The following is a 16408-nucleotide window of genomic DNA, read 5'->3' as shown; positions in this document are numbered from 1 at the left end:
TTTTGTGGTGAGAGGCACTCGCTGCCAGTTTGGAGTTCTCCCCATCAGGATGGACCACGGAGACACTCAAACTGTGTCCCCTCTGTTGATTTTGAAACATTCCCATCGCCTCCTGGTTCCCGAGAGAGGCAGAGGTCCCAGAACGAGCTTCTCCCCAAAGGACCATTTAATGATGATGACCATGGCGCAGATCATCCAGGCTTTGAGCAGCACGATTGGCTTGTGAATTTAGATCGCCAGGATCCCTGCTTGCACGTCCCTAACCACACCAAACATGGGAAATACCTGTGTTTTGTGGTGGAACCATTCACTACCAATTGCCAGTGCTCCTTGTCCGAAGGAACGAGTCATGTGCCCAAATTGCGTTGTGATTTTTTTTAATCTGAAACATTTATCCACTTATATTAGGTCTCCATAATGATATAGGCTCAGAGATTCATTTGGCAATTGGTTCTGCGGATTTTGTCACGAGAAAGTAGGGACACCACAAACCCAAAAGCCATAGAATTCTAGCGTTGCCGGTTCTGGCGCCGAAAACAAAACGAAACTAAGAAATAAATCAAATTGTAAGCAGGGGGTCACCTCCAGGATGCAGGAAAGCATACCTTTTCTCAGACTCTGGTAAAGCAGACGTCGTTGAAGCAATTCTAGCGCATCACCGGGGAACAGAGGAGGACAAGGGCTGAGGCAATGCGATGAGGCTATCAGTAAAGATACGATATAAAAGGTTATATTTCTAGACTGTGTTGGAAAGTTTGAGCAATGCTTTGCAATGTCATTAAGTCGTCTAGGCCCTTTTTAGGGCCATTATTGCATGATAATGACCCAACCTCAAATTACTGCCCGAGGTAAAGCTGAGGACTAACCTGTGGAAGGGTCATTATCCCACGCGATAATGACCCTCCTGAAGTCTATAAAGCTTTTAGCACATGAAGCTGTGCAACTAAAAAAGGAACGTTTTTTTTTAAACAAGGTACACATGAGCACACAAAAGTATCTTGCACCGTTAATTTAATGAACATGGAACTATTTCACAATAAACTTTACACATTTTGTGTTTGATATCTGTTGTTCATTTGTAGAATTGAATTTTGCATGTTCCTCTGCCTGTACACAGCAGCATATAATTGTTTCCATGCCGCTTGACAGGCTGATGCGCAAGTCAGAATGTTAGGGAGAAGGTTAATAGCAGTCATTTTGCATTTCGAGCCTTTAAAATGGCGGGGTGGGGGGGGGGGCTTATTGTGGAATCCGCGTGCTGAGGCGGTGTTCACATGTTGTCATCAATTGGGAAGAGTGACTTCAGCAGACCAGCACAGCTTCCTCAGAGGCTCAGGTAAGGAATCACTTTCATCTTTAAATTCAAAGAGAGCCTCGAGCACCTGCATTGGCACGCCACAGCTGCTAATGGCAGTGAGAATAGGGGAGGGGTCGAAAGGGAGCGAGGGTCAATGGCGGCACATAGCCCAGGCTGCTCAGAGCAGCGTCATGTAGCAGCGACACAACCCTTGCTCCACAATATCCTAATTGGCTGTGCCCCTTCGTGGCGGGTGCTAATATGGTTTGAGACCCTCCGCTGGCATTGGAGGATATCCCCAACATGTGAATCATTAAAAGAGCCAAACCAACCTAAAACCAAATTAAAAAAATATATATGTATCCGATGCTAGAGAATCCCTGCCTTTATTAAGCAGGAATGGCCTGGTATACAAGTGGGACATGTACTTAACATCTAGTTAATTATTTAGTGCCTATTTATTTGTTAACAATCCGTAATCATGAATTTGTCACTTGTTAAATCCTCCTGAAGGTTTACCAACAGTCATCAAGTGGCAGAGTGTGACTCCGGGCCTGGCATCGCTGTGACCCCTTTGTGCCACATCACTGGTACATACAAAGCTTGCACCATTTCACTTAGTTTTGACTTTTAACTTCAAGACATAAGCAAGGAACAGCAGCACTAGAGTACAAAAGTCAAATTTGGCTGGCCTAAAATTCTGAATTGTTGGTCATTTGAGAAGGCAGCTTTCTTGGGCAGTAAGTGGGGGGGGGTGCGTGCACAAGAGGGATCTGTGGTAGGAATGAACATATCCCAGAGGGAGGAAGCCCTTTGATCTTCTAGTGGATATATACTGCATCTTCTGAAAGACTCCCATCGAAAGGTAGAATTGGGAACAAAACAAAAATGTACACTTGAACCTGGACTTTCTGAAGGACCAACCTGCCCTCTCTATCATCTTTGCCCACCAGGGAATCACGATGGTAGTGCTTTGTGGATTTGTGGAAGGCGGAAGATCCTGCTTGAGCCCGTTTGCCCCAAGTCTAGATACAGTGTGAACAAATCGCAGCTGATCTTTGGCTCTGTGTGTGCATGTCAGAGTGGACACTTCAGCTGGCAGAGCCCGGGTTACCAGTGTTCCAACAGCAGTCAGGCTCCCCTCCAGCTGGTCACTTGAAATGTTCCCCAGAAGTGGTTAGTGAGAGGGTCTCATCTTTCACTCAGTGCATTGGGACTTGGGCAGTCTTTACTAGAACAAGGCTCCAGTGGAAGGCTTCAAGATGGCTTTTAAAGATGGTTCTTCCAGAGGATTCTACAAAGGGAGCTTAAACTTGACTCAATTTAGGTGAAAGGGGGGTCAGGAGGCTCAATGCCTCATATAGTCGCTTTGCACCAGCAGATTACCCCATTCCAAGCCTTCTGTAAGGGGCCAATCCTTGCTGTTGTAACAAGGGTTATTCCTTTGCTCAGAGTGCTTTGTATGCTGGATGCTGGGGGGTATCTCGGGAAGGAATGGGGGCCTGGCAAATCCATCATGCCTGGCCCCTTCCCGATTGGAAAGGCCCTCTCCAGCTACATTGCACTTCCTCATCCCCTTTCTACCGCAGATCAAAAGGACTTCCGGTGTGACCTCCTGATTGTGTTGCAAAAGCCCCCTTTGAAGCTCCCAGACCTCAAGACCATCTTTGAGGAGTTGTGTCCTGTTCTCCTGGGAAAGGTATCACAACTTCTCAGTAAAGAGCACAAAGCATTTTAGGCTAGGTGCACCGTATGTTGTGGGTGCAACCTCAGGCCAGATGCAATACACAAATGGCTCTGCGTGCATGTCCAGTGGAAATAATAAAGGACATCAGATTGGGGTTTGGCAGTTTTAACTGTACTTCCTCATCTGCCACTGTATCTAGCCAAAGCTCTGTCACCAGATACACAATGTTATGAGTTAAATGTATTTCGAACATGCGTGCCAGTACTTTTAATACTTTTAAAGCCAGCCAATGGTTGTTTGAACGAATTAGGTTTCCAGCTGGCTGTTTCAGGAAGACCCATGTTCCTCACTCTGTAGATGCCATATAACAGTGAAGATGCTGGTCTGTCAGTAAGCAGGGCCCAGTAAGTACATATGTGCACTCTACTTTTCAGACTGGAGCATCATGAAAGTGGGGCCTGTTTAGCAGAGCCCACTTTCTGAGAACGGAAACCACCATCGCTTTGACTAACACGAATCTAAATGGCTCCTGAGTGCCTGAGTGCACACCCTCCTCGGATGGCGTTCTTTCACAATGAGTGACATCACTCCCAGCCCATGGAGATGCCACCTGGTGGCTACTGGAAAACATTCCACAGCACGTGGATTTGAGGAGATGAGCAATTTGTGGGAGGAATGTGTCCATTAGAAATAATAATTGCAACTCTTTATTGAATAGGGATTTTTCCATTAGTGGATCCTTTGCTAGACTCACTTTCTGCTTCACTTTGACCATCTTGTGCCCACAGTTGTGTATGCATGCTTCAGTCCACACCAAACATTGCACACCCACTGGTCACCATTTCCCGCTTGCACAGTCTGCTCAAGGGTGGGCAGGAAGCACACATTTGCCGCCAAGTTCAAGAGGGTATAGCTGGCTCACATTTACTTTTCGTTTTACAAGACCTCCATCCAGGAACTGCCAACCCATGCTCAGCTTTTCAGTATCCTCCGGCAAGCCTTCCACGTGCCCTTAGTGGGTTATGATGCTGTGCACGGGCCTAGGTAGTTGCTTTGAGCTAATGCTGGGCAGTTCATCAGTCAGAGTGGCATTTGGAAAGACTTCATTTCATGGTGGTGTCTTTGAAGGAGAAAATGCATTGAGCAAATACACATTGGGCTTCTGATGAGATCTACGGAGCATCACTTCGGTTCCAGTCCTAGGCTCCACTCCTTGCAGTGTGAAGAACACTGACCTGCAGGGCTTCGAGGCGGGCTTGCCATAAGAACCACATTTTGATATTCTGTGCACGATCATGGATGCCCAGGGACCAGCGAGTAGGCAGATTTTCAGAAGGATGGCAAGGATTTGGAGTCCCTAAAACACCTTTCATCGAATGCCCCTAATTTGCACTTTATGCATGGTTTTTATTTTTCTTGATTAGCAGATAATTCTAGTTTCCTCTCTTTGTACAGTTGTTGGAATCTTATTTTAAGCGGGAGACGGACCTCCTTAAATATCGCAGCCCTTAACTATGAATCACAAGTTTGAGGTCTATCCAGATATTTGTAACTGTTTTTTTCTTGTACCTTGTGTTGAAGTGTTTGTTCTGTTTTACTGGTTTTGCGAAATGTTTTCTGTATCAAACGGTATCACAATTAAAAAAGAAAAAAGATCTTTTGTGATTTGTGACGTCATTTCGCTCCACCCCGTGCAAGTCCAAAGGCTGTGGGATAAAGTGTCGCTTCCGATCCCGATGGCCATGATTTCGACAGCTCTAATGTCACTCCAGGCAGCTGATGACCAGGACCCTTCAAGAAGGCAGAGACCGGTCATCACCCCCAGACCTCTGAGGAAGCCACTGGCGCTCCATCATGGCAGGAGAGACTACAGCAGGGCCGCAGTGGTCCCCTTCCCCTCCAGTGCACAGGGATCATCAGGTCGCATTAATCCAGATGGCCATCCACGGCCTACAGCCCGCCTGCGCGCTTCTTGCCTGATGTTTCCCCTTAATCCCCTACCCACTCCTGCTCTTAATTGGAAGTACCTCAAAGAGAAAATGGCAGCCGGGGGCACAGCTCTGGACACTAAGTGGGCATCCCCTTCCTGAGCATAGAAACATTGTGACGGGTCCCATTACAAGGCCCACTGGAAATACAGGCTGAAAAAGGCTTTGGACAGAAGAGCTCATGGGGACAAATCGTCCAACCGAGCAAGAGGACGCCGCCTCCTCTGGGCTTTCCCACTGTCAAACCAAACATCTCCAAAGGGCTTAGGGGGTTGCAAAATTACTCGCATGTCCATTCCTTAGCTGCTTCAAATACGTGGAATGGCTTTATCCGGAGCAAGAAGAGTAAAGGCCGTCGCATAGCACTAGAGCAAACAAGCATTGGCAAAGCTAACAATTTAAGGTATGGTACTGTATTACCACATGTACTCAAATCATACACCATGTATGATATGATAGTTTATTTATATAGCGCCTATACACAATGTGTTTCAAAGCGCTTCAAGGAGGTAGGGGACATAGGAAAATACAGTTACATTCAGCAAAAGTCCTTGAAACAATACAGAATGTGAAAATAACTATCATAATAGGCCTGTCGACATTTCTGATAGTGCAAGTGCATAGAAGAAGTAAGGCAAGAGGTGAAGGAAAGGAAGGAAAACAGAGCAAGCAGTAATATTACTAAGTCTGACGACAATTTACGCAGTGCAGGTGGTAACAAGAGGCGGGGTGGGAGGGGGGGGCAAGTGGACGGAGGGGGGAAGGAGAACAAGACACTCTACTGAGCAAAAAGTCAGTGACAAATTGAAAAGTAGGGGAGGGGGGAGGGGGAGAACAAAAAGGGGGGACAGACAAGCTGCTATCAAGAGTCACGGAACAGATGATAGGAGTAAGTGCTAGGAGACGGAAGTCTAAGAGGGGGGAGTCGGAGGGAAGTTGAAGAGGATGGAAATGAGGGGGGGGTGGAGCGCAGAGCAAGAGGGGGCAAGCAGGGTGAGGGCACACAGATACTCACGGGGGGCAAACAGAATCTCAGGGGGGCAAACAGACACTCACGGGGGTGGGGGGGCACACAGATACGGGGGGCAGGGGGCACACAGATACTCACGGGGGGCAGGGGGGCACACAGATACTCGCAGAGGGGGCACACAGATAGTCACGGGGCAGGGGGGCACATAGATACTCACGGGGGGCAAGGGGGCACACAGATACTCACGGGGGGCAGGGGGCACACAGATACTCACGGGGGCAGGGGGGCAGGAGGGGCACAGATACTCACGGGGGGCAGGGGGGCACACAGATACTCACGAGGGGCAGGGGGGCACACAGATACTCACGGGGGCGGGGGGGCAGGAGGGGCACAGATACTCACGGGGGCAGGAGGGGGCACACAGATACTCACGGGGGGCAGGAGGGGGGCACACAGATACTCACGGGGGGCAGGAGGGGCACATAGATACTCAGGGGGGCACACAGATACTCACGGGGGGCAGGGGGGCACACAGATACTCACGGGGGCAGGAGGGGCACATAGATACTCACGGGGGCAGGAGGGGGGCACACAGATACTCACGGGGGACAGGGGGGCACACAGATACTCACGGGGGGCGGGGGGGCAGGAGGGGGCACACATACTCACGGGGGGCAGGGGGGGCACATAGATACTCACGGGGGGCAGGGGGGGCACATAGATACTCACGGGGGGGCAGGGGGGCACACAGTTACTCACGGGGGGCAGGAGGGGGCACACATACTCACGGGGGGCAGGAGGGGCACATAGATACTCACGGGGGGCAGGGGGGGCACACAGATACTCACGGGGGGAGGGGGCGCACACAGATACTCGCAGGGGGCACACAGATACTCACGGGGGGGCACACAGATACTCACGGGGGGTAGACAAACACTCACATGGGGCCGGCGATCCGCGGTGGACAGCGGTAGACAGGGCCTTAGGATCGGGCCTTTGGGGGAGGGCCGGCCAAGCCTGCCGGCCTCCTCATTGGCCAAGATGTAGAGGGCCATGGCCAATCCTGGGCCCCATGCACACACCAGCCCTAGCACTCCGGTGCATAGCAGGCGCACACAGCCATCTTGAAATGGCAAGTAAGCAAGAAAACAAAATAGCGCACACCCAAACGGTGACAAAGCGGAGCGTTAACAGGCTCCAAAAGTAGCACAAAGTCAAATGTTGCTGAGCATCAGGTCCATTACTACAATTGTGTACCTTAATTTCCTTTTTCTGCACAGGACGTGTGCCACTCGCCGGGGACCAGGGGATGCATGCCTGCAGCACACATATGATGTACACACATCATATGTTAAATATTGCCATCAGATGTAGGTCTCCCACAAACATTTGCAGGTTCTGCCATTATAAGCCAAGTATTACCATCACGTGCCCAGCTACTCACATGAAATGATTCATAGCATGGCAGATGTGACTAGCAAATCCCTACATACTCCCAACATCTGTCAGGCGTTGCCACCATTTGGATAAGTCCTCTCCACTTATTCCCATTAAATGGCCTTATCATCAGGTATGTCCAAATGCCTGGTACACGTATCATATTCAGTATTTCAGTCACATGCCCATGTACTTCCATCATATTCGAGGTACTCACATCGGCACGAGGGTGGCATACCTTTGCCGCACTGCAAGTGTAATGTAGGTCTTTACTGCGCTGCAAATGCATCGTGGCAAATATCTCGGTGGCCGAGTGAGGGGAGGACGTGTGTACAGGGGCGGGCGGAGAGAAGGCGGGTTTGGGGCTTTAAAGGGGGCAGGGCGCATCGGACCCAAGAACCGTGTAATAGATATATATGCACAATAGAGACATGGAACCAATGCAAGCAGGGCAGTTTCTAACCAACTTGGTGCCCCGGGCGAAACCCTACAATGCGCACACCTCTACCCAGACAGGCACATGTCACTCCCACACCTCTGTATTGCGCGACAAAACCCGCCTCATTATCAATAAATCATTGCTATACAAATTAAGCTGTTTCATTGCATTGTAATTCAAGTAGTTTGCACAAGATATCTAATGTAAAAACTCAGCTGTTGCTGCCCAAGTAAATGTATTTTTTTTTTATGTAGCCTGCTCTTAAGGAAGGCCTTGACTGAATGCAGTTTCAAACTGCCCGCACCCACACACTGTGGTACGACCAGCCTGCCAGAATCTGAGGGCCCATGGACCACTGGCCCTGTGTTGTAGGCATACTGGGCGAACCACCATACTTCTATTTCGCAAGGGGTAACACTAAACTAAACATGTGAATTATTTTCTGATAGAAGGTTATCGTTCGAAGGTGTACAGTCTGGTACACTCCTATGGTACTCTCTCAAAATACCCCCATGAGAGAGGAAAGGAGAGAAATAGCACCAATGAGTGTTCCTGTCTGCTTTGCATTTAATCACAGCGCATTTTGGAAATGTAACAATGATCAGAGGTGTTAATGTGAAAGGATATTTACACTGCGCACTATCACCACTGTAGTGGTCCCCTGGCGCTCTCTATATTTGATAAACAAGTCTGTGATAAAAAGGTTGTATGTGTGAATCAGTAAATGCATAACATACACATGGCTTCGTGCTCACATCACTGTTCACAGCACCCACCCTAACATTACAATGTTTGTAACCATGAACCATACATACTCATTCGGAGGACATCTTAATGAGAACCCATGGAGAAAGAGCATGACAACGTCAGAGCCAGCCAGCAATTAGACACATAACATCACCAGACCGAGCCAGTAACATGGAAGGAAGAGTCCACATGATCCATGAATGATAAAGACCCTGGGCAAACTAGCGCCAAAAAAATGTAAAGGATAGAACTATTTGACAGGTGTTCCAAGTTGCCCACGCTATATATATTGGACATTCTTTTAATGATATATCTGTACTGCTACTGGTCTCAGAGAGTGCACCATCCCTGTTATGGTACAGATAATAAGTGTTACAATGCTAACATTGTCACCAATGTGCTGATACGCGCCAAACGAGACCTGCTGAAGAAAAGGGACTCTCGAAACTAAAGACATCTACCAACTGAAGATACTCGAGAAAAACCTATAAACCTTTGATATTAAGGACAAGCAAAGAGTGCATTCAATTTCCAAATAACACAATTTTAAAGGCCCTGAACAAGCACCCGATATATATATATATATAGAGATATATTCCACCTGAGTGTGAAACACATGTTGGCCCAGTGAGGTGGCCTTGGGAAATTCAAGCTTATGACCTTGGCAACATCGCAAAAAACGTCTTTGATCAAATATAGTTTATTGGATAATTGTTGTTTTTCAAATAATGTAATATAATATTTGTACTTTTTTTAAAATTTGGTTTTCTTAAAATCTGAACAGAAATCAAAAACGCAAAAGGTAACGTTATCCCACAGAACTCGCCTCCCCCTTCACACACCGTACTGATCCATGCGCCTCTTGACCATTAGCCCTTACCCTATTTCCAGAATGCAGAATTTATGTGGGCAATACCCTTCGGTGTAATCTTCATGTAAGAAGTCCAGCACCTCCTCCCAGTCTGTTGCAAATTTGGCTTGGTTACCCTGTAGAGAATATGTTATCCATTCCATTGCAATGAACCGCCATACCTTGGTCAGCCAGTCCTGTTATACTGGGGGGGTCCTTGGCCTTCCATTTTTGCGTGACCACTAAAAGAGCTGCCAATTAAAGAATTATATATGACTTCCAGGTGGTCTTTGCCCAAAGTCTATTAGAGTGCCCATTAAGAGACAAAAGGCTCTCTCTTGGACCTCTGGGCGCCGCTGTCCCACACATTGTGTGCAGATGTTGATTAATTTGTTTCCAGTACCCCACCAGTTTTGGGCACCCCAACCAAATATGCAGCCAATCCCCCACCCCGCCAGCACTCCTCTGTCGTGTCGGAGTACATTTGCTTTAAGCGAGTGGGAGTATCATGCCAGCGAATCATGAGCTTATACCAGGAGCTCTCTTATTTGCATTGCTTGAGTCAGTCTCGGGATATCCCACCAGAGCGCTTCCCATTCTTCTTGTTGTATAGGCGCCCCTAGCATTTCTTCAAACGTGGTCAAATATTTTGGGCTAGCACCTGGTTCTGCATCTAGCCCTATCCTATACATGTTGGTTATTAGACGTTTATCCCCTGGGTCAGTAAACGGGGTAAGGAGACGAGTGGCCGCCCTCCTCTGTAGTGGATCCATTAGCCAGTGACATAACTGAAGGTATTGCATCCTATCTGTTTTGGATAGCCCCAAGTCTATCTTAAACTGGGCGAACGTCTTTATGTCCTGACCTGCCCTTGGAACATATCCCCTATTTTCGTACATCCCATTCCTTTCCATTTCTTCAAGGCCCCTGCGGCCCCGCCTGGGGTGAATTGGGGGTTGCCAAATATCTGGGCACATGGGGATGGAAAGGTAGTAAATTGTCTGTTCTGGGTCAGTAATTCCCATTTGCTTTCGACCAATTTAGTGATGTCTGACCTATGCATGTTTTGCTGGCAGTCCACTTTATGAAGCCGTAATACTTCCCCCAGAGGTGCGCAGACCACGGCCTGATCCATCTGGCACCATTTTGTCTCTGATTCGGTATCCAACCAATCTTTGATGACTCTGATTTGGGCAGCCCTATAGTACATGCAGAGGTCCAGGAGGCCTAGTCCCCCTCTTTTGGTCAGTGTCATAAGCAGTTTCATCGCTACCCGGGGGGGTTTGCGACTCCAGATGTATGGGTTTATAATGTTGTGCACTGCTCAGAAGAATGATTTTGGTACTGTGATCGGGAGAGCTTGAAAATAGTATAGAAGTCTGGGGAGGACCAGCATTTTTATTCCATTAATCCTACTCAGCCAGGATATTGAAAGGGGGCCTCAGTTGATAAGTTGACACTTAAGTTGCTCTATGAGCGGAAGGTCATTTGCCCCATATAAACCCTGCAATGTTGGGGTTATTATTTTGCCCAGAAGTTTAATGATAGAGTGGACCCATCCAAATTGTGATACTTGTTGGGCTTGTTTTAGCTTGTCCCCTGTCATTGTTAGGTTCAGAATTTCTGACTTAACTAAGTTCACTTTCAACCATGCTACTTCCCGAATCGTTGGATCCCCAAAATCACCACCTGGAGGGAATTCTCAGGGTTAGAGAGGGTCAAGAGCACATCATCCGCGTAAGCCAATACCTTGTGTTCTTCCTGCCCAAACTGTATACCCTTGTTGTCGCGGTTAGTGCAGATTGTAGGCAGAAGGGCTCAAGATAAATGGCAAACAGGACTGGTGATAGGGGGCAACCCTGTTTAGTGCCTCTTGTAAGTTTGATTTGGCTTGATCGTTCCCCATTCACTAGAAGTCATGCAGTCAGATATCTGCATTTAGCATGTACCATGGCCATGTATTTTGGCCCTATGCCCAACTTCTCCAGGGGGTTAAAAAGAAAGGCCCACTCAACCCTGTCGATTGCCTTTTCGGTGTCTAGGGAGAGGAGAACCATTGGGGGTTCTCTTTTCTTTTGGTTTTTTTCTAGGATATGGCAGACCCTCCCGATGATGTCATGTGTGTGTCTGTGATATATGAATCCTGACTGATCTGGGTGAATCAAGTGTGGTAATAAGGGTTCAAATACATTGGCCAGGATTCTGGTGTAGAGTTTCACATCCAAATTAATCAGTGCGATGGGTCTGTATGAACCACATTGCGCTGGGTCTTTGTCCGGCTTGGGGAAGGGAAGTATTTTGGCCTCTTCCATTGAGGGAGTGATGCATCCCGCTTGTGCAAACGAGTTGAAGAGGGACGTCAGTCTGGGGGCCAAGACGTGCTGATATGCTTTATAGAACCCTGCTGTATAACCGGCAGGGCCCTGGGCTTCATTCATGAGTAGGCGCTTTATTGCCTGGATTACCTCCTCCTGAGTAATATGTGTGTGTAGTGCTAGATGGTGTGTTTGGGAAATCTTCGGGAGGGAAAGTACCCTGAGATAGTCATTCTGGAGTGTGTTGTCTAATCTATATAATTCTGTGAAGAAGGTAACAAACTGTGCCGCGATATAGGGGGTAGAGTGTGTCACGCCTCCCGCCAAGCCCCCCCCCCCCCTGCGGGTTAGTGATCCCTTTGATCATTTGGGCTGCCATCTTCTGCTTGAGTTGGCGTGGACGTAATACCTTTGTTTGAAATGCCAATAGCCCCATTCGGCCTCTTTCCTTTGGAGATTTAATTGTCATCGTATGTCCTGGTGCTCTTTCTGAAGCTTCCTAGAGGTATTGTGCTTCATTCTGTCCATGACATCTTGGAGGTCATTTTCTAACTGGGTTTCCAGGGTCCATTGTTGCTTTCGCCAACATGCCCGGAGCGCTATCAGCTCTCCCCTGAGGGTAGCTTTAATGTCATACTATACCATTGGTTCAGATGTTCCAACCAAACCATTAAGTTCAAAATATTCTCTGATTTTGGATTCCACCTCCCCATTGAGTGGTGTCAGTTAACGCTTCTTTAGGGTAGGGCCAGCTCTACAGACCCCCTCCGCTGTGTGTGAAGGTTAATAGCCAATGCCAATGGGGCATGGTCCGAGAGGGTTATCGGGAGAGTGTCTATATGTTGTATTCCGCCCAACCGCGTGGGTGAGGCACAGATATAGTCGATGCAGGAAAATGTGTGATGTACATGCAAATAAAAAGTGTACCGCGGATCTGTTCTTTATTGTAACCCAGACATCCTGCAGCGCCAGGTGTTCTATCTTCCATTGCAGGGCTGATTACGGTGGGAGTTGGGGGCGTTGTGCGTTAGAGCTGTCTGTCCCTATTGTTGTCCCACTCTAGGTTGCAATCCCCCACGGCAAACCCCTCTATTTCCGAGAGTACCCTTCTCAGGAATCAATCCTGTCCTGCGTTGGGAGCATAACCCGTGGCGAGTGTGAGGATATACGTCTGTTCGCAACACTACAAAGAGCCATCTCCCCTCATTGTCTATTTTTGTGGACAAGATCTGTCACTTTGCCCTTTGCGTTAGCCTGCAAGACCTGCTGAAATAGTCTCCGTTTTAGGCGGTGGGGATCCGTTTCTTTAATGTGCTTTTTCCTGTAGGGCTATAATATCTGGAGTATGAGGTGCCAAGAGCCTTTCCAACTTTTTCTGCTTCATCGGGATATTGAGCCCCTGTATGTTCAGAGAGAGTAACCTAAGCATATGGAAGGGCTAGTCTGTCTATGCATTGATTGTTGCCCCTGGATAAGTTAATCTTGAGGGCCCTTTCCCAACTTGAGCCTGTCCTCCACCCAGTCTTCCCCCAACTGTCCCTTTACCACCCTGTATATCTCCTCCCTCCTCCCCCAACCCCCTTGCCCTGGTGCGGGCCGCATTACCTATGTGTCTCCTGCGCAATAGGTGCGGGGGCTGGACCCACTTTATTTCCCACGGCCACCCTGTGGGGCATACTAAAGCCCCCATTGAGATTCCAAGTATGCACTCCCTCACGCTCTCTGTCCCCTGAGGTGCTGGAGTAGATTGTTAGTGGGCGAAAAGGCAGTCTTGGACATTGTGACCATACCCAGTTATTGTTATGGCATTTCTTTAGTCCCCTCATGGTTCTTCTGGTCCACAATAGGGTGCAGACCCCACAGTGGCGGTGGCCTGCGTCCTGAGTTCACTTGTGACCATTCCAAGGGTTTCAGGCATCGGGATCGTCGCAGCGATCTCCTAGTCTCAGTGGTGTCCTCCTCGTCCTCAACATGGAGAATCTGTAGTCCCGCCTGTTGTGTGGTGATCCTATGCTGTCTGCCTTCTCATTGAAACAGCAGCCCGAAAGGAAATGTCAGTTTATATTTGATCTGTTTAGCCTATAGCTGTTCCAGAATTGGCCCCATTTCCTTTCTTGTGAGGAGTGTGGATTGGGCCAGGTCTTTATACAGGTGGATTTCCACCCCGTTATATTGTATGGGTTCCGTTGAGCGGGCAGCGCGGAGGATCGCCTCCTGCGGATATCTTGCCAGAGCAGCCAAAAAGTCCCTTGCTCTGGAGCCTGGCTTGTCTTTTTGGGCCTATTCTGTGGACCCTGTCTATCGGGAAATCTCTGACGTGTTCCTTGTCCAGTAAATGTTTCAAGATTCGGTTGACTGTGCTTCTCAAGTCTGGGTCCGCCACTGTCTCAAGAAGGTTCAGAATATTAGATCTGCGGGACCTGTTCTCCAGGTCCTCCCATTGTAGCTCGATGTTGCGTTGCCCTAGACAGATCCTCGAGGGCGATGTCGATTGAGCGTGTGTCCTCCACCATCTCCTGCAGGACCCTCTCGTTTGTGTCCATCTGTTCTCCCAGGTCCGTAATATCCTTCCTCATATCCGCTATGGATTGTTTCATTCCCCCATGAATGTCACAAATTGCGTTTGGAAGGCTTGAGTCATCTTGCTTTGACAGTCTTGGAAGCAGGCCTCCATGTCTGTAGAATCCGTGTGCCGGATAAGGTGTCCAACCCGGGGACATGGTGTCAGCTGAAGTCCCCTCCTCCCCGAACCTCTGCAGATATGGGCTAATGAGATGTTGACTGCCGTTGTCGCCTTAGGCCTGGGTCCCTCCTCTAAGGACCGGTGTATCCCCTTTAAGCACCTTTACATGCTGGTTTCCGTGTTTCAGGGGTATGTGGCCTTCTGCCTGGCCTGGTGCTTTAAATCCATAGGCATGGGAGGGCCTCGCCGAGGATACGTGCCTGGGTAATTGTCTGTGCTTTTGGCCACACGGGGCCCAGTGTCTGATGGCGAGTTGCAAGCCCGGGGGAAGCGTAAATAATTACCTTGATTTGCCACAGGGGTCCATGGATGTCTCAGTGTCCCCGTCCGGCTGCTGGCTGATAGCTGCACTTCCAGCTGGAGAGGAGGAGGCGTGCTGGGTCCTTCTGACGGAGTGTGGGAGTTGCGGTCTATGCGCTCCTCTCCTTTGTGGGCTCTTCATAGCCTGCGGATCCGCTCTGCCCCGGGGTGCCTCTTTTGTCCTTCAGGGTACTGAGTACCCCCGGCAGGCCTTTCCAGAGTGGTTGGAATGCATCCCTCTTTCGCCACGTCAGTTTGCAGCCCAGTTGAGGTCTTCCTGTCATGAGAGTTTGTCTCCTTCCTCTCAGTCGCCACAGTGCAGGCGCGGCGGTGTGAGTGGCTCACTGCTGCTAGAGATGGAGTGCCGTAGTCCGTTACTGCCCAGGACCATATGGGGGCTCGGTTTTTATGCCTTTACTGTGCCCATTTCTGTTAAAAGCTTTAGAGGGGGACGGTGCGCCTATCAGCATGTCCACCCTATCTGGCCGCCATCTTGGAATCCCAAAATAATCATTTTTAACTCTGGGATCAATCATGACCTCAGAGAATCATGTCAATATCAATGTATTTGCACAAAGTATTGTGAAACTTGCATTGCATTTATAGTCGGTGCAAGAGTTTTAGCAATTTGGTCATTATTTTTCCAGTTTTCAGAGAAAAATCATGCTGCAAGGTGGTACAAACCTAAACAAACAATTACAAAAAGCAAAAGAACAGAAGGATCGAACAATTATGGAGGAAAAACGACTACATCGACAAACTCACCTACAACCAGTATCTCAATTTACAGGACCGAAATCTTGAAAGCTATAAATCCACTCACTATGCCATCCAAACCAGGAATGCAAAAAAATAATGTATAACTTGAAATGTTGGAACTGATCAAGAAGATCAGGCACTCAATGACCAGCACGGATAAAATTACCTTTGCAACACCTCTCTGAAAGATCACATCCCACTTTTCCAAGAAAGTACTACTAAAACATGATATTTGTACAAGAAGTTCACATCATAAAAAGAACAGGCAAGGATCCATATGCCACTCCACACGCATACAGATGGACATCATTTCACCTACTGACTGAGCAGATTTTTTGCATATTGATCAACAACAGCAATGCAGCAGAATCACCATTCTGCTGCAGGCTAAGAACCTCTGGGTCATCTTTGACTCCACACTTTCCTTCTCCTCCCACATCTCGGATGTCTCTAAAATGTCGAACTTCCTATCGAACTTCCTACTGCACCTCCTCAGAGGTACTCTTCCTTTCCTCTCCTTCCCCCAGAAGCTCACTGTCTCCCAAGCTCTGGTTCTCTCTAGGTTGGACTATTGTAACAGCCTTTTTCTAAAGTTACCTGCCTCTACTCTTCACCCTCTTCAGCTAATCCAGAACAGGACTGCGAGACTTGTCCTTGGCCTCAAGCCCTCGGATCGGATCTCTCCAGTGGTTGCAAGGATTACATTTAAAACCCTCTGCATTGTCCACAAGGCTTTCTGGGGCCTAGACCCAAAATACCTTCAGCTATCCCTCTGCAAATACCTTCCCTCTCGAGCCCTTCGCTCCTCTACCTCTAACTCCATCAGGGTCAGTCGCTTTTCAAAGAAACGAGCTGGGGGGAGATCTCTGTCTTCGG

Source organism: Ambystoma mexicanum, chromosome 13 (assembly GCF_040938575.1).
Source record: "Ambystoma mexicanum isolate Mex_15411 chromosome 13, UKY_AmexF1_1, whole genome shotgun sequence".
NCBI classification, from domain to species: domain Eukaryota; kingdom Metazoa; phylum Chordata; class Amphibia; order Caudata; family Ambystomatidae; genus Ambystoma; species Ambystoma mexicanum.
The sequence above is the reverse complement of the archived record's forward strand: the minus strand, read 5'-3'. Positions refer to the sequence as shown.